Source organism: Myxine glutinosa, chromosome 1, assembly GCF_964187855.1.
Source record: "Myxine glutinosa chromosome 1, kmMyxGlut1.1, whole genome shotgun sequence".
Lineage (NCBI taxonomy): Eukaryota > Metazoa > Chordata > Myxini > Myxiniformes > Myxinidae > Myxine > Myxine glutinosa.
In genome coordinates, this window is record NC_136261.1 from 422,258,827 (window position 1) to 422,276,916 (window position 18,090).

Below are 18,090 nucleotides of genomic sequence, written 5' to 3' on the forward strand. Positions count from 1 at the left end.
AAGAGATTTCCACAAAGATTAAGATTAAAACCTCCGTGAGAAACAATGAGAATCTGACGTTTCAGGTGTGACTGAACCCTTCATCGGAGCAAAAGAGAGAGTAACACCCAAAAGGTCACCTGGCCATGTTTCGAAAGGTGTGATTCGCGATACCTGATGAACGTTCTGTTCATTCCATCCAGGGTTCCATATTCTACCTGTGATCCAATCCAAACCCACTGTCACCTTCACGATTAACGCCGGTGCTCCATTCCAGGTAAACACAAAGGGTTTCATCTACCTGGACGGACTTTCTTCACTCAAACATCCCACTCAATGACGCTTTGAAGAAGAAGAATCTATTGCATTTGAGGAGAGTGAAGAGTTCGGGTTAAAGTTCATATCACATCAAATAAGATAAACAATGAACTTATTAAATTATATAAACTTTATTATAATATAAACATTAATCAGTAATCACATCGTCATGACCAGGTGAATCACATCGTCATGAACAGGTAAATGATTTGATTGATTTGACCCAAAATAACCGGATCAGTTCGTGATGAAAGTTTATTTCACTAAATGTACAAAATGAACGGAACCACCATAAACATCCCAAACCCGAATAGCGGGTTTAACGGGGTCCGTGAATTTCCCCCTGAACAGGTGCAGGACCCGCGATTCCCCGAAACACGTCAACTCTCCCGCCTCGCAATCCAAGAAGAACCCAAACCGTTCATGATCCCCCGGGACGGACAGGGAGATACGTTGTTTGTTGTGATGTGCGGATAATTTGTCAGAATGTTTCCATAAACACCAAGACTCGGGATTCTCTCCCAACCAGCTCTCTGCCCCTTTTCTCCCCATGGAGTTTAAACAGATCCCGATTCCCCACGAACGACTCGACCCCACATCGACCTCCCAGTAATGACGACCTGAGGAGAAACAATCACAGGAAACAACTTGTGCACGAACATCAAACCGATCAGGATGTTCCGGGTACTGATTCTCGGTCCCGGTTCGAGTCGCCGTCCTGAGATCCCCGGAGATCTTGATCCGTCGATGTGCAGAGTTTGGGTCCAGCCTCGGGCTCCGTCCATCTGCGGACACGACACGGGGTCGCGGACGTCGTTAGACAAACGGACAGAAACACAAACCATTTGTCTCTTTGTAACAAAAAAACTTTATTACAACAATTGTTTTATTTATTCACTTCACGATTCAACAACTTTATTGATTTCGCAATGAACAACTTACATTATTTATTTATTTATTTCACCGAGAAAAACTTCGAGGGGGAGTGGATCGGGAGGTGAGAAGACGAGGGAGGAGATCTGTGAGTGAGGCGAAAGGATGAGGAGGAGACAGAGGTTGAGGGGCGGCAGAGGTTGAGAGGAGAGGGGTCAGAGGTTGAAGAGGGGGGAGGGGAGGGGAGGGAAAATGAAAATCCTGCAGGTGTGACACTGTTTAACAGGTCGACACACAATGATGAGTCACTCTGCACCTGTGAAACACCGAGATGACAGTTTATAACTCGGTCGGGATTCAAACCCAGGTTAGACACCTCAGAGCGAGTGTGGATACCTCTCAGACATCGTGCTTGTCCTGTTACTTTCATCCTCCATTTGCTTTCCCATTCCGGAGATGTCTCCACGAAGCGAGCCACCGTATCACCATGGAAGCAAGTGGTTTTGGCACTCCACGTTGATCGTTTTACACGTGTATTTATCTCACCTGGAACGAAGTTCAGGTGAGCTTATGCGATGACGCGTCGTCCGTCCATCCGTCTGTAAACATTTGAACCTTCTTCTCCGAAACCGCTGATGGGATTGCGACCAAATTTGGCACGAATGATATTTGTTGTGTTGTGACTAAAGTTTGTTCACGACAATAAAAAAACGGGGTCTCAGGGGGTCTGCGTGGAGCCATATTTCCCCCCAAAATAGGTATTTGCTTTTTCCCCTGAAACGACAAACACTATTTCGATGAAACTTCCCCACAACCTTCACCACCCGTGATGTACAAATGTTTGTTCAAGGCATGACAAAAGGAGGTATGTGGGAGTGGACCCCAAAATAGGTATGTTTTTGTTTGTTTGAAGTCTATTGATTATGTCAGTATGATTCTACCTGCTGTCCTCTCTTCTGGCAACCATTGTAATTGGTTTAAAATACTTTTAGTCAGTGCAGTATACTGGTTATTCTACCAGGTGAGCGCCAGAGGTGTTGCCCATATTTTTACTCTTTAAATGAAGGAACTAAATAAAATAGACTCAATCTGAGGAGGGAGCAGGGGTGTTCCACCCATTACCAAGCTGCTTGGAGAGCGCTAACCAAGCTGCTTGGAGAGTGCTTACCAAGCTGCTCGGAGAGCGCTCGCCAAGCAGCTCAAGCACTCAAGCAAGCTTTATTACATGATCTGTTCTGATGCAGGGCATACTTGAATTGAGTGGACAAAATGGGGGAATTAAACCCCAAGCTGAGCGACCTGAACGCAGGCTGACCAAAGATAAGCAAGCCTGTTCGTGTAAATTATCTTTAAAACACACAGTTTTCATTCATGTAATCCCTTGGAGGTGGAGAAGTATGTATGCAAAGTATGGGGGTGGTATGTTTCATGGTTTTGGAGTTATGGAGGAGATGAACAAACACACACACACACACCTTTTTATTATTATAGATATATGATTCCACAATGTTTGTTGATGTAAGATGTTGATGTGAGACATTGGGAAATATCTTACAAATTCCTTCAGGATTCTAAATTCTATCAGGGATGAACGAGCAATTTATACCGGATTATGTTACAGAACGAAACAGGATTTGTCAAGAAAGATGTTGTTCTGATTACATCGTTGGTGAGAAGGGGAGGACGAGAGAAAGAGGGGAATGGGGTAGTGGGGAAGAGGGAGAGAGGGGATGGGGTAGTGGGGGAGAGAGAGAGGGGATGGGGAAGTCGGGAAGAGAGAGGGGATGGGGTAGTGGGGGAGAGAGAGAGGTGATGGGGTAGTGGGGAAGAGAGAGAGGTGATGGGGTAGTGGGGAAGAGAGAGAGGGGGATAGGGTAGTGGGGAAGAGAGAGAGGGGATGGCGTAGTGGGGGAGAGAGAGAGGGGAATGGGGTAGTGGGGGAGAGAGAGGGGGATAGGGTAGTGGGGAAGAGAGAGAGGGGATGGGGTAGTGGGGGAGAGAGAGAGGGGATGGGGTAGTGGGGGAGAGAGAGAGGGGATGGGGTAGTGGGGGAGAGAGAGGGGGATAGGGTAGTGGGGAAGAGAGAGAGGGGGATAGGGTAGTGGGGAAGAGAGAGGGGATGAGGTAGTGGGGGAGAGAGAGGGGGATAGGGTAGTGGGGAAGGGAGAGAGAGGTGGATGGGGCAGTGGGGGAGAGAGATAGGGGGATGGGGTCATGGCGAAGATAGAGGGGAGGAGAGAGGGGGATAGGGTAGTGGGGGAGATGGAGGGAGAGAGAGAGAGGGAAGGGGATGGGGTATGAGAGAGGAGGGAGTAGAGGGTGGGGATTAAGAAAGGCCTTTAATCAGCAAACACAAGTTTGGACTATCCCCTCCTCCTGGTTGGACGTCGTTCAATTAAACAAACTTTGGGTCTTCTGACACTTGACAAGAGGGAAAGTCGAGTTGGAGAATAACTAAGTGGAATAGAGTGAAGGAAAATATAAATAGGGAAATAAAACAGAAGAAAAAGGAAAGAATGAAAAGGCGAAAATATGTAATTTTAAATAATCTGTATATGGAAGGAAGAATAAGAACCCCCCTCCCCATTTCCCTTCACTTACAAAGTCTTCTCAAGTTGTTCTGATCCAGATCAACCTGCTCCGGATGCTCCACCGGTCCTTCTGTGGAAATGATTAAAGATTTACAAAAATTACAAGATGTGAAATTCTATTGTTTTTTTGTTTATGAAGATTTATTTGATCTTTTAACGAAAAATCTAAACATAACAAACATGGGGGAAGAGAAATGTAACCTCCATTTTGTATGAAAATAAAATATAATTTTAATTGATGAATTTTTTTTTTTGTTTGTTTTTTTGTATACAAGATCGAGGCTCGTGAAAGAGCGAACATTAATCACATAGAAAGACAAACCGACACATAAAACATATAACATCGGGAGCGGTAGACAAGATGGGGAGAGAGGGGGAAGGACACAAACACAACATTTGAGAGCAGGGACCGAGAGACATGGAGACATCGAGAGATCTGAGAGAGGGCGAGGGCTTTGGGGGGGGCATGGGAAGGGGGGGGGGGGTGGGAGAGGTATAAAACATATGGACACTGCCAGGACTTCCAGGAAAGAAGTTGGAATTTCAAACAAGGTGGATCTGGGGTGAATTAGCGGGGGTAGAAAAGATCAAGGTTTTGGATGGGGGAAGATAAGAGATGGTGGTGAACAGCTGTTTTAAAGACCTGGAGGGAGGAGTGGGATTGAAGGGAGTGAGGGAGTTTGTTCCAGAGGCGGGAGAAAAGAGGAATGAAAGAGTGAAGGTGAGCAGAGAGCCGAGATTTCGGCAGTTTAACCATCAGAGGGTTGCTGGCAGATCTTGTGCGACCTGTAGGAATATTTGGGGGACAGAGCACAGAGAGAGCTGGGGGTGCAAGGCCGGAGAGGAGTCGGTAGAAGACAGAAAGACCACCTACCTGCCTGCGGTGAGTGAGTGAAAGGCCCTCAGAGATAGCTTCATCGCGGGAGATTCCAATAATTCTGAAAGCTTTGGTTTCAACAGCGTGAAGCCGAGCTAGGTGTGAGGCAGGAGCACCGGCCCATAGGGGAGAACAGTATTCCATTGAGCTGCGGATGAAAGCCTTGTATGTGGTGAGGAGCTCAGGTGTGCCGAGGAAGGACTTCGCACGACGGAGGATGCCCAGTCAGCGACTGGCTTTGGAGGCCAGCTTGGAAATGAAGGAAATTTCACAACATTGTTCTTACATTTCCCTCTGATGTAGTAAAATCGAGTGATCGCTAATTCGTTTTCTCCACAAGATAGAATGAATCTTTCGTTCTTCACTGGAATTAAACATCACATCATTCCAGGAAGAAGTGAATGATTCAAGAAACATATGAATGATTCAATGTGCATGTGAATGATTTGTGTTGATGCGAGATCGTTCTTGGTGAAATTAACCTGTTGATCGCTCCGTGATAGGTCAGTGCACCTGCGAAAAAATTATAGATTTAAAAATTCCCTTTACCAACTCAGTATTTTTTAGCTCACCTGGAATTTAGTACGGTGAGCTTATGCGATCGAGCATTGTCCATAGGTCAGTGAGTGAGTGAGTGAGGGAGTGAGGGATTGAGGAAGTGAGGGAGGGATTGGGTAAAGTAAAAACTTCAGTCATCATCGCTTGAACCAAACACATGATTTTGATGAAACTTGGACATGAGCTTCATATCTGATGCCTGATGAAGGTGAATTAATCACATCAAAATCTGCGCTCAATAAGGGGAGCTACGGGGGTTTTTGACCCCCAAAATAGGTATTTGCTCTCTTCTCCGAAACTACACACACAATATTGAAAAACTTGATCACAACCTTCATCTCCCATGATGCACCAAAGTTTGTTCACAGCATTTAAAAAATATCAGAGTCTGAGAGGGTCTGTGGGGGGTTGAGCGACTGTTGCTCCTGATCCAGGTGAGCTTCAGGACCCACGGTCCTATTTTTCTTTAAGTTTGCCTGGATTCACCCAATGGTTGATCGATCCAAAATGGAAATGACTGAATTATTTTGTCTAGCCTTTCATAATGTTCATTCATCAGTTGTTTTTATCATAAGAATAAATAAATTATTTGAAGATGGAAGTGAAACTTCATGGTTATGACTAACTTCCCTGAAAATGTCTGCTGCTCTTCTTCTGCTCCAATCGGCTCTTCTGATCATGTGCTTGTTAAAGTGGACATCCCTCTGGCCATTCTCAGAGAGCCTCCTCAGCGCCGACGAGTCTGGCATTTCACTCAGGCCGACTGGCACGGGCTGCAAGCAGCCATCAAACATTTGGACTGGTCGCCCATCTCGACTGCCTCTGACATCAATTTGACATCAAGACATCTGACTTTCTGATTATTCCAAAATTCCAAAAACAGATCCTTGCAACTACAGACCAATCAGCCTGTTCCCAATAATCAGCAAAGGTCATGGAATCCATCATCACTTCTAACATTAAATCCTTCCTCTTCTCCATTGGTTTGATCTCTGATCATCAATTTGGTTTCAGACCTGGACACTCTACTCTGGACATGCTGCTTCTGCTTTCTCAACAATGGATGGAGGTCCTCAATGCCAAACAGGAAATCAGAGCAGTCTCCCTTGACATATCACATGCCTTCGATACGGTCTGGCACCCCACTCTGCTCACCAAACTCTCCTCTTTTGGTATCCATGGAAATCTACACGCATGCCTGGCGGACTTCCTCTCTAGTCATAGTCAACGTGTGGCCCTGAATGGGTTTCTCTCATCTCCTCTTCCTGTTCAGGCTGGAGTTCCACAAGGCAGTGTTCTGGGCCCTGTGCTTTTTCTGGTCTTCATCAATGATCTCTCTGACTCTCTTGAAAATCCTCTGTATCTCTTTGCTGATGACTCTACTCTCTGTCGCTCCATTCTTCATCCCTCAGATCGGCAGTCTGAAGCCTCCTCACTCTCTGCAGACCTGGACAAAATCACAGACTGGGCAAACAAGGGAACATGTCTTTCAATCCTGACAAATCTCACACTCTTACGATGTCTCTCTGAAAAGACCGACTGGACAACCCTCCCATCCACTTTCTGAATAATCCTCTCCAAGAAGTTCTGTCACTCAAGCTTTTGGGTCTCACTATCTGCCATGATCTTTCCTGGGAAAACCACATTTCAAATCTGGCCTCCAAAGCCAGTCGCCGACTGGGCATCCTCCGTCGTGCAAAGTCCTTCCTTGGCACACCTGAGCTCCTCACCACATACAAGGCTTTCATCCGCAGCTCAATGGAATACTGCTCTCCCCTCTGGGCTGGTGCTCCTGCCTCACACCTAGCTCGGCTTTACGTTGTTGAAACCAAAGCATTCAGAATCATTGGAATCTCCTGCGATGAAGCTAACTCCAAGGGCCTCTCACTCACTCACCGCAGGCAGGTTGGTGGTCTTTCCGTCTTCTACCGACTCCTCTCTGGCCTTCCCCCCCCCAGCTCTCTGTTGGCTCTGTCCCGCAAATATTCCTACAGGTCGCACAAGATCTGCCTGCAACCCTCTTATGGTCAAATTGCCAAAATCAAGACTCTCTGCTCACCTTCACTCCTTCATTCCTCTTTTCTCCCGCGTCTGGAACAAACTCCCTCACTCTCTTCAATCCCACTCCACCCTCCAGGTCTTTAAAACAGCTGTTCACCACCATCTCTTATCTTCCCCCATCCAAAACCTTGATCTTTTCTACTCCCGCTAATTTCACCCCAATTCCACTTTTTTGAAATACCAACTTCTGTCCTGGAAGTCCTTGGTGTCCTTGTGTTTTATTCTTCTCCCTTTTATACTTCTCCCCCCCTTCCCACGCCTCCTCTCCCCAAGCCCTCTCCCTTCCACACATCTCCCTGCTCTCAAATGTTGTGTTTGTGTGCCTCCCCTTCTCTCCCCATCTTGTCTTCCGCTCCCTCTTTTTATATATTTTGTTTGTCTGGTTGATTTGTTTGTGAAGTAAATGTTAGCTCTTTCACGGGCCTCGATTCAGTATACCAAAAAAAAACAAAAAAAAACAACAAAAAAACAAACATTCACCTGACATGTTTCCATGTGACGCATCACTGTGTAATCAGTGTATGTGTTTTATGTACAACACCTGGAAATATTAACCTAAAGTTTCTGCTTCGTTTGTGATGTTCCGTGAACACTTCACTGTACAGAATTCATTTTAACAACTTTCACACAAAGATTCTCCACTTTTACAAACCTTTACAATTACAGTTCATGAGAAGAATAAAACGGTGAATGAATGATCAGTAACATCGATTTGGATGTTAAGTTTTGCACAAACACCAAGTTCATGTCCTGGTTCCTCACAATCTCAACGAATGACGTCGTTCACCTGTAAAATGTTTGTTTTCGCCACAAAATAAGATTTCTCTCCCTCACTGGCCGATCCTCCGACAATCCCGGATCACAACTTTGTGGATTTCATGTTATGAATTTTGCAATTTATGAAAAATGATTTAAATTCTGTTTGTCTTGTATTTCTGGTCCATAATGCTTCGTTATCATAACGAAATTAACTAGAATTGTACCTGGTAGAGCACATACCTCCACCAGGCTAAACAGTTTATGTTTTGTATCCACTGAAAGACCGGATCTGGATCCAGACCTGAACCAAAGTCGAATCAGCTTGTTATTGTCACACCCAACCAACTCGTTCACCAAGTTTTGTCATAACTCATTCACAACTTTTTGAAATATCGTGTTACGCAGTATATCGTTTTTGGCTCCAACTCTCAATGATGTGGAATCAGTTAAAAATTCTCTGTTCCAGATCTAGATTCGGATCTTCACCAAATCGTATGAATTCGTCCTTGTCACACATCCAACCTATCCACAAAATTCCGTCCGAATCCATCCACAACTTTTTGAGATATCCTGCTCACAGACAAACAGACAAACAAACAAGACAGAGACATAACCTCCATCCACCTTCAGAGGCAGAGGGAATACGTGGAATGGAAGAAAGTTATTTCCTGGAAATTTATATTTCCGGAGTAGAACATAGTGTAACGAATTTGAGAAGTGTAACGGTTTTGAGAAGTGTAACAATTTTGGAGAAAGTGTAACGAATGTGAAAAGTATGGTTTTGTTGTGTGTAACACCCTGGTAATGTAAATAATGGTCGCAGCCGTCCTCCTAGTTAATTCCATGAAACTTACACACAGGCCACGATATATCTTTTTAAATAGTTTATTTCCTTATTCTATGTAGGCTAAATATGTGTTTCCCACTAGATTGACTCTGCATTGCATCAAAGGAAATAAAGCGTAGGCCCCTCCGATGATCCATGGCAGCTCAAGTGCCAGGGATTCCCCCACTTGAGCTTTGACAGCAACCGTTTATTGCAGTACTGAACTGCTGTGCAACGTGACGGCGCCTTACCTGCAGCTGCTGACCGGTTTTCGCCATTTGCGGCCATTACAAACAAGGGGAGTGGCTAGAGAAGACGGGTCGCCCCCCTAGTCATAGGGGGGAGGAGTAAGTCGGCCCCGCTCATCCAACCCAGAACAAGGGGTTTGGCTAAGAGAGGGCGGAGCGGGAACCCCCGGGAAAGTGCGCGAAGGTTCGGTGAGGAAACCAATATAAGCCGCCGCGGGACGCACTCCACTCTCTTGCTCTGACCCCGCTCTCTTGCTCTGACCCCACTCTCTTGCTCTGACCCCGTCCTCTTGCTTGCTGTCGCTCGTTGTTGCTGGGGAGAAGGAAGACGCCTGAACGAGCAGGTGTGTGCGAGCCATCGTGCGACCAGCTGCGCTGCAGCTAAGGGGGCAGCTAACGGGCCGCAGGCCACGAAAAGGACGCGCCAGGCAGCAATGCACGCTGAACCCCCTATTGCCTCCCAAAACAACCATCCATCCTCAAGCCATACCTGCCTGCAATATCCCCCGTGTAAGTGTGAACGTCGTCTGTCCTAATCGTTGTCCTGGGGTTGAGTAAATTGACTAGTATAAGCTAACGATTCACTGTGTGACTGCTTCTTCCATCCATTGCTTGTAAATAACTTTGATCGCTCCTTCTTTTTGCTTGTGTGTATAATAAATCCTGTTATTCCTCCGTACTCTGTCTTCTTCTCTCTTCCTTCTCTTTCGGTCGCTTTAGAGGTTTCCAAATTGAATATCTGTGGTGCGATCTGGTCAACGTCGGGGGAGTCGGGCCAATCGGGGATCCTGTAACGGTCGCGGTTGACCATCCGCTCGGCCCATAATAACATCTTAACCGCGTCCGTAACAATATTTTAGTTCCTCATTCACGTCATCACCGATTTTTCCAATCACAACACTTTGATTTCCTGAATCCATGCTGGAATTCCAACCTATAAGAAAGGATAACATTAAAACGACATTTTAGGTGGGACAAACAGCAAATGCAAATCAAAATGGCCTCCAAATCAAGCTACAGACGGTGTATCCTCCATCGCTCAAATTCATTACTTGACAACCTTGAAAGTTCATAGAACATGATACTCCATGCAGTGTTCAAGTATTTACTTCAAATTTAATAATATAAACAATTTAAAGATCATTTTTAAAATCTGGAAGTTTAACGCACCTACACTGTACTGGCACAACCACACTGTACTAACACGACTACACTGTACTCAACACGACTACACTGTACTAACATGACTACACTGTATTAAGACGGCGACACTGTACTAACACGACGACACTGCACTAACATGACGACACTGCACTAACACGACGACACTGTACTAACACGACGACACTGTACCAACGATGGCACTGTACTAACACAACGACACTGTACTAACACGTCGACACTACTAACGACGGCACTGTGCTAACACGGCGACACTATACTCACGACGACACTGTACGAACGACGACACTGTACTAACATGGCGACACTGTACTAACACGGCAACACTGTACTAACGACGACTACACTGCACCACCACGACCACACTGTACTAACATGACTACACTGTACTAGCACGATGACTGTACTAGCACGACTCCACTGTACTAAGACGACTACACTGTACTAAGACGACAATGAGTCACAGTTGAGGAGATGGAGGCCTTATTGATCACCATAGAACACGGCGTCAATCGGCATCTTACAGAAGCATATCGATGGCCTGTTCTTCACCCTGTCACGTGGCACTTCCTCTCATCATCATCATCATCATCGATATTGATATTGATATTTGTGGGGCCGATGACCCCATTGTGGTGCTGTGCACACACGACTCGATTGCCAGAGAGGTAGGCCACAATGCATGGATACAAACAAGAGTCTTTATTTCAAGCTCACATATCAGCACTGGGCGGGCTCGAGCTTAGAGCCCGCATATATGTCCTGAGGCCACGCCTTGCTCCCGGGCGTGGTCGGTCGTCCGAAAGGCGGGGCATGTATTCCAGTTCCATGCCTGGCCGCTCGCGCCACCCACTGGTGTGCAGAATTATTGATAGTTGTGCCTGCCACACACGCCCCCCCAGAATTCCCGCGCACCTGAAGGGTGAGCTTGCGGGGAAGCCGGATGACCCGGCCGAAACACGCTCTGGCGATGCGTGCAGGGCTGGGGAGTAGCGGGACGGCGGGGCTGGGGGGTGCCGGGGGTCTGACCGCCGGGGGGCGGCCTCGACGCAGAGGCAGAGCTGCTTGCGGGGGGTGGTTAAGATCGAGGTAGGCCAGCTTGAGGCGGTCCACGGAGATACACTCCGGAGCACCACCGATGTCCACAGTGAAATGTTTGTCCCCGGTCTCCAGCACATGGAAAGGCCCGTCGTACGGGGACCGCAGCGGTGCCCGGTGGGCGTCGTGCCGGACGAAAACGTACTCCGCCATGCGAAGCTCCGGGGCGACGTTGGAGTGCGGGCAACTGTGGTGTGCCGTGGGCACTGGGGTGAACCTCCTGGCGGCCTCCTGCTGGGTGGAGCGCTGTTGCGCCGCGCACCAAGGATCCGTGGAGTCGGGGATAAACTTGCCTGGCACCCGCAGCGGCTGTCCGAAGACCAGCTCCGCCGAGGACGCGCGCAGGTTGTCCTTGGGCGCCGTCCTGAGGCCCAGCAGGACCCAGGGGAGCCTGCCGGCCCAGCTGCCGTCATGGAGGCTGGCCCGGAGTGCGGCCTTCGTGAAGCGATGAAAGCGCTCGCACAGGCCATTGGCCTGGGGGTGGTAGGCCGTGGTGCAGTGCAGTTTGATGCCAAGCCCTTGCGCCACCGCTCCCCAGATCTCTGAGGTGAACTGGGGGACCGGTCGGATGAGATGTCCGAGGGGGCACCAAACCGGGCAACCCATGTGGCGATGAAGGCTTGCGCGATGTCAGCCGCAGCCGTCGCCGCCAGTGGCACGGCCTCCGGCCACCGGGTGTTGCGGTCCACCATGGTAAGGAGGTGTGTGAACCCCTGCGATGGGGGCAGAGGTCCCACCAAGTCGACGTGGACGTGGTCGAACCGACGCTAGGGCACCGTAAACGGGGCCAACGGGGCCCGAGTGTGGCAGTGGACCTTTGCGCACTGGCACGCGAGGCACGTCCTGGCCCAGTCACGGACGTTCTTCCTGAGGCCATGCCAGATGAACTTCGCCACGAAGAGCTTCTGGGAGGCCTTCGTGCCTGGGTGCCCGTGACGTCAAACGGCACCTCGGTGACGCGGAGGCCCGTGATGGCGGTCCGCAAGGCCTGGAGGTCGGGGTCGGCGGTCTGGTAATCCACCATCCGGGCATAGTCGATCCCCAGGTGGACCGTGTGTGCGACAGACCGGGAAAGGCAATCCGCTACTGGGTTGTCTTTGCCCGCGACGTGACGGATGTCCGTCGTGTACTCTGACATGGAAGAGAGGTGACGCTGCTGCCGGGCCGACCATGGCTCGGCGACCTTGGACATCACGAACACAAAGGGCTTGTGATCAACGAAAGCCGTTAACGGGCGGCCCTCGAGCAGATGGCGGAAGTGTCAGACCGCCAGGTGGAGCCCGAGCAGCTCACGGTCGAATGTGCTGTAGCGGCGTTCATGCAGGCGAAGCTGCCGGCTAAAAAACGCCAGCGGCTGCCAAGCACCACGCACCCACTGCTCGTGCACCGCGCCCACCGCGTAGTCCGATGCGTCGGTGGTGAGGGCGATCGGTGCATCGGCCGCCGGGTGCGCCAGCATGGTGGCGTTGGCCAGGGCCAGCTTTGCGGCTGCAAATGCCGCGGCCATCGGCTCCGACCAGGCGATGTCACCTTTGCCCGGTTTGCCCCGGAGGGCGTCGTTCAGGGGGTGGAGGAGCTGGGTGACATGGGGCACGAAGCGGTGGTAAAAATTTACCATGCCCAGGAATTCCTGGAGCCCCTTGATCGTGCGGGGGCATGGGAAACCCCTGACCGCCTCCACCTTGGCCGGTAAAGGGACGGCCCCATGCCTGGTGATGCGGTGCCCCAAGAAGTCGATGGCAGTGATGCCGAAACGGCACTTCACGGGGTTGACAATCAGGCCATGCTGACCCAGACGTTCGAAGAGCGTGCGGAGGTGGAGCAGGTGCTCCTCCCGGGACGAGCTCGCGACTAGGATGTCATCCAGGTAGACGTAGATGAAAGGTAAGTCACGCAAGATGCTGTCCATGAGCCGCTGGAATGCCTGGGCCGCATTCTTCAACCCAAAAGGCATCCGCAGGAACTCAAAGAGGCCGAAAGGGGTGATGACGGCCATCTTTGGGACATCGTCCGGTTGGACGGGGACCTGGTGATAGCCCCGGATGAGGTCCACCTTGGAGAACACGGTCTTTTGCCAACCGGGTGGAAAAGTCTTGAATATGTGGGACCGGGTAGCGGTCGGGGGTGGTGGCATCGTTGAGTCGGCGGTAGTCACCGCACGGCCACCATCTGCCGCCGGGCTTTGGCACAATGTGCAGAGGAGAGGCCCATGCGCTGATGGAGCGCCGTACGATGCCCAGCCGCTCCAGCGTGGTGAACTCCGCTTTCAGTGCCCGGGCCCGGGCATAGACCGGTGGGCCGACGGTGGGGATATGGTGCTCCACCCCGTGTTTGACAGCCACAGCTGAAAACGTGGGCCGCGTGTGCCGGGAAACTGGCGAGGAGGCGGGTAAACTCATCCGCTGCCGGAAGCGTACAAACTAATCTCGCCGGGACGGAACCACTCAGCAAGCCGCTTGGCAAGTCACTCGGTGAGCCGCTCAGCGAGCTGCTCAACGAGCCGCTCAGCGAACAAGCGAGCAAGCTGAAGGTTTCGGCCTGGATGAGACGTCTGCGCTTAACGTCGACTAACAGCCCATGCGCACACAGGAAGTCTGCACCGGGCACGGCCATTGGCACGCTGGCGGTGACGAACGACCATTGGAAGCGCTGCCCTCCGAACCGCAGTGAGAGGCAACGCTTCCCGAATGTGCGGATGGGTGTGCCGTTGGCGGCAAGCAAAGTGGGACCCCGGCCCGTGGCTTGCTTGTCGGACGCGGAGGCAGGGAGGACGCTTACCTGTGCTCCCGTGTCGCACAGAAAAGGACGACCGGACGAGGTGTCCGTGATGAACAGGAGGCTGCCAGAATGGCCGACGCTCATGGCCGCAAGTGAGCGCCGGCCTGTTTGTTTACCGACCCGTCGAAAGAACATGGCGGGCGGCACGTTCTAGCCTTGCGGCCGAACCTGGCATGGTAGTAGCAACAGGTTTGCGGCGGTGGCCCCCGTGGCGGCCGTGCCGGCGGCGGTGGTGGTGGCGGCGGCATTAGTGGGCGGGGCGTAGCAGCGGCCACGAGGGAAGCAGGGGGCGCTGTAGCCTCCGCACCTGGATCCACTACGGCAGCACCGTACACCGACCGCATGTCGCAGGCCGCGAAAAACTTGTCGGCCTCTCTGGCCAGGGTGCGGGGCTCCGTTATTTTGGAACCGGCCAGCGCGAGGCGCACCTGCACAGGTAGCTGGTGTAGGAAAAGTGCTCGGAATAAGAAATCCGGGCGCTGTTCTCCAAGCAGGGACAGCATGAAATCCATCTGGATGAATGGTCGTGTCGTCGAGGGCGGGAAGGTCCAGGAGGCGGTCGGCACACCTTCACTCCTTCAATCCTCTTTTCTCCCGCCTCTGGAACAAACTCCCTCACTCTTTTCAATCCCACTCCTCCCTCCAGGTCTTTAAAACTGCTGTTCACCACCATCTCTTATCTTCCCCAATCCAAAACCTTGATCTTTTCTACCCCCACTAATTTCACCCCAAATCCACTTTTTTGAAATACCAACTGCTTTCCTGGAAGTCCTTGGTGTCCTTTTATACCTATCCTGCCTCCCCCCAAGCCCTCTCCCTCCCACACATCTCCCGATGTCCCTGCTCTCAAATGTTGTGTTTGTGTGCTTCCTCCCCTTCTCTCCCCATCTTGTCTGCCGCTCCCCTTTTTATATACTTTGTTTGCTTCTTTGTTTGATTTGTTTGTTTGATAAATGTTAGCTCTTTCACGAGCCTCGATTCTGTATCCAAAAAAAAAGAAAAAAAAAAGGCTGATGTGATTGAAGGGACACAGCTGCATGTCCTTGTCAGAGGTGTGATCTTGATAATGAGGAGTGAAACACAGAAGGGATAATATTAAAGTCTCGGCAGCAAGAAGATTAATGTGCTTGAGGAAACATTTGATATACTAAAGCATATTTTACTTGTGAACCATAGTAGGGAGGTCAGTTCGTTCCCACTGCAAGGAAGCAGATAAGTCGGTAAGTTATGAAATCAGATCGCCCCTTATCAGAGCGAATTGAAGGGTACGCGTTCTTGAACACAGAGCGTGTTCTTTTTGAGACTACAAATGTGTGCAATGTTGAAACAAAATAAGTTGAACCAAATTAAAACATCCATCTACAGTATGATTGTATTTATCCATTATTCGCAATTTATACGAAGACTTCTCAAAATACTTCCACAGGCCCTAAATGGAATTCTCTCATCTCCTCTTCCTGACCAGGATGAAGTTTTTATTTATTCAATAATTTATTTTTGTGTACAGAGTCGAGGCTTGTGTAAGAGCTAACGAAATATACATTACACACGAAAACATGCACAGACCCATAACACATACAATAAATAAAGGGAGCAGGAGAGAGAGGCAAACATACAAGCACAACAACAGTAGAGAACAGGGATGTTGGTAGATAGTGGAAGGGAGAGGGCCGATGGGAGGAGGGGAGGGGTACACGGTATAAAGCAAATGACCACTCCAAGAAATTTCAGTAAAGAAGTGGGAGATTGAAGCTGGTGGATTTGGGATGTTCTAATGGGGTCAGGGGGGGGGGGGCGGGGGGGTTAATCCGGCTGTCCTTGCACCCCCTGCTCTGTCTGTGCTCTGTTTCCCAAATATTCTTGCAGGATGCACAAGGTATGCCAGTAAACCTCTGTTGGTGGAACTGCCACAATCAAGACACCCTGCTCACCTTCACTCTTTCGTTCCTCTTTTTTCCACCTCTGGAACAAACTCACTCCCACATTCTCTTCAATCCCACTCATCCCTCCAGGTCTTTAAAGTAGCTTTTCACCACCATCTCTTATCTTCCACCCCCCCCCCCCCCCATCCAAAACCTCGATCTTTTCTACCCCCATTAGTCCACCTTAAATCCACCTCCTTCAAATTCCGATTTCTTTCCTGAATAAAATGTCCGAGCACACACATTTGCACGTGCACGAGCACACAAGGTTGAATTTGAAATTGTGGAGCCCAATCAGAAACTCCTATTATCAGGCTCCACATGTGAGTGCTTGGGACTGATGACTGATGCACTTCACTGTCCCTGCTGAACGGAACAAAATGGAGCACCATCTGACTAGGCGTTTGACCAAACAACATCTGATAAGCAGGTACAACGATGTTTTCAATGGGACAATTTGATAACCTATACAATATCGATGTATATTAACAATAGCAATTACAGAATGTTAATGTGGTTATTGTTGCATTTGTATACATTCAATCAGTTATTCATTATTCCACTTAGTTTAAACTTTTTTACCAATACTAACTTCACCCCTGAATTTTATAATCGTCCCGTCTAGTTTTAGCATCAGGGAAAACGTTTTTTTAAATCGATTAATCACGTGACAATGCTTTCTTTCCTCCAGATGGATCATTCCCTTTACGCTGTGTTTATCATCACTCACAAGGTGATATGTTTTGTGGGTAAAGTGAGACCCGCCCTCGGTCTCATCGCGAAACATTGTGGACCACGATGAGTCTCGCGTTATTTCTCATCTCTCCTGATCTCGGGTTGCATCGATTGCATGACGTCATTGAATTTGGGGGCCCTGGGCACGTGACCATTATGCGCATGCGTTAATCCGCCATTGCAGACAGAGCAGTGCTCACTCACACGTGGTTCACTCCTAACCCGGAAGCCGTCCCTGCCTCTATCTGCACTCCAATTTCCGCACTGTAATGTGGCGGCAGCATGGAAATTGATGATGTCACAAACAATCTGCTCACAAAGAGGAAAAACAATGACGTGCGTAAAAAGGAAGTATTCTATTACAAGCTAGAACTTCCGGGTTATCTTGTAAATCTCGTGCTGAAACTGTGATGTAGGTTCACGTGATCGGATCAAATCTCATCTGAAGAAAAGGTTTTTTCGGGGATTCTCATTTTATTATTTATACGAAGAAAGATCTGTAAAACGTTTATTTAAAGATAAAATAATTTTTGTTTTGTTGATGACGGGAATGAAGATAAGTTAAACGAGTTTTTATTGAATGCATGTTGAGGTGTTTGATTGTTTATTTAATGAGGTGTTTTTCACTCGTTTTGTTTTCTTCACTGCATTGTTCTATATGACGTCATCACTAAACTTCATACAACGATGGTGAAACCTCATTCTTCCTTTTAACTACAAAACAGACAAAGTTTTTATCATTAACTTGTATATCCAATGTCACCTCTAAATGAGAAGGTGTTATAAGGGTTTAGATGATGAATAAATGAGGGGTCTATGTGGCGTGGTGCGGGAAAAAAATGTCGGTCCCATCTGCTACATCCAAAACTAAAGTTGGAGAATCTTTGAAAAGTCGTTCAGACCAGAGATTCTCAACCGGTGGGACGCGACCATCAGTGGGCTGGAGGGTGCAACCACGTGGTCCGCGAACATCATACCCACCTGAGAAGGCAGGTGATTAGTTGACCTCACGAGTGTTCTTAAAATTCACCTCACGAAAAAACGTTATATTAATGCTTTTGTGTTAATTTGTGATTGGAATGATGCTGTTTAAAATGAAAATACAGAGAGATTGAGGTTAAAGGTGAATTAGGAAATGACGTGAGGGTTTCCATCTGTAACATTAGCGGATTCGGTATTTGCAGTTTCGTCATTGACCATACTAGCAGAGTACCTGCCCTATGGGCGTTCTTGTTCCAAGCGTACAACACATTTTCTGCCATCTCTTATTGGAGGATATTTTCTG

The 18,090-nt window shown here is 48.9% G+C and overlaps 1 protein-coding gene and 1 long non-coding RNA gene across 3 annotated transcripts in view; both read right to left on the minus strand.

The window, feature by feature from the left end:
- The window catches only part of LOC144889631 (uncharacterized), a 756,734-nt gene that overhangs the window by 281,196 nt on the left and 457,448 nt on the right, over positions 1-18,090 (minus strand). The gene's annotated exons all lie outside the window — the stretch shown is intronic.
- Positions 410-3,889, minus strand: LOC144889868 (uncharacterized). Its single transcript, XR_013622126.1, has 2 exons — positions 3,772-3,889; positions 410-1,082 (listed from the first exon to the last, which is right to left on the minus strand). It is a non-coding gene; the product is annotated as an uncharacterized LOC144889868 (long non-coding RNA).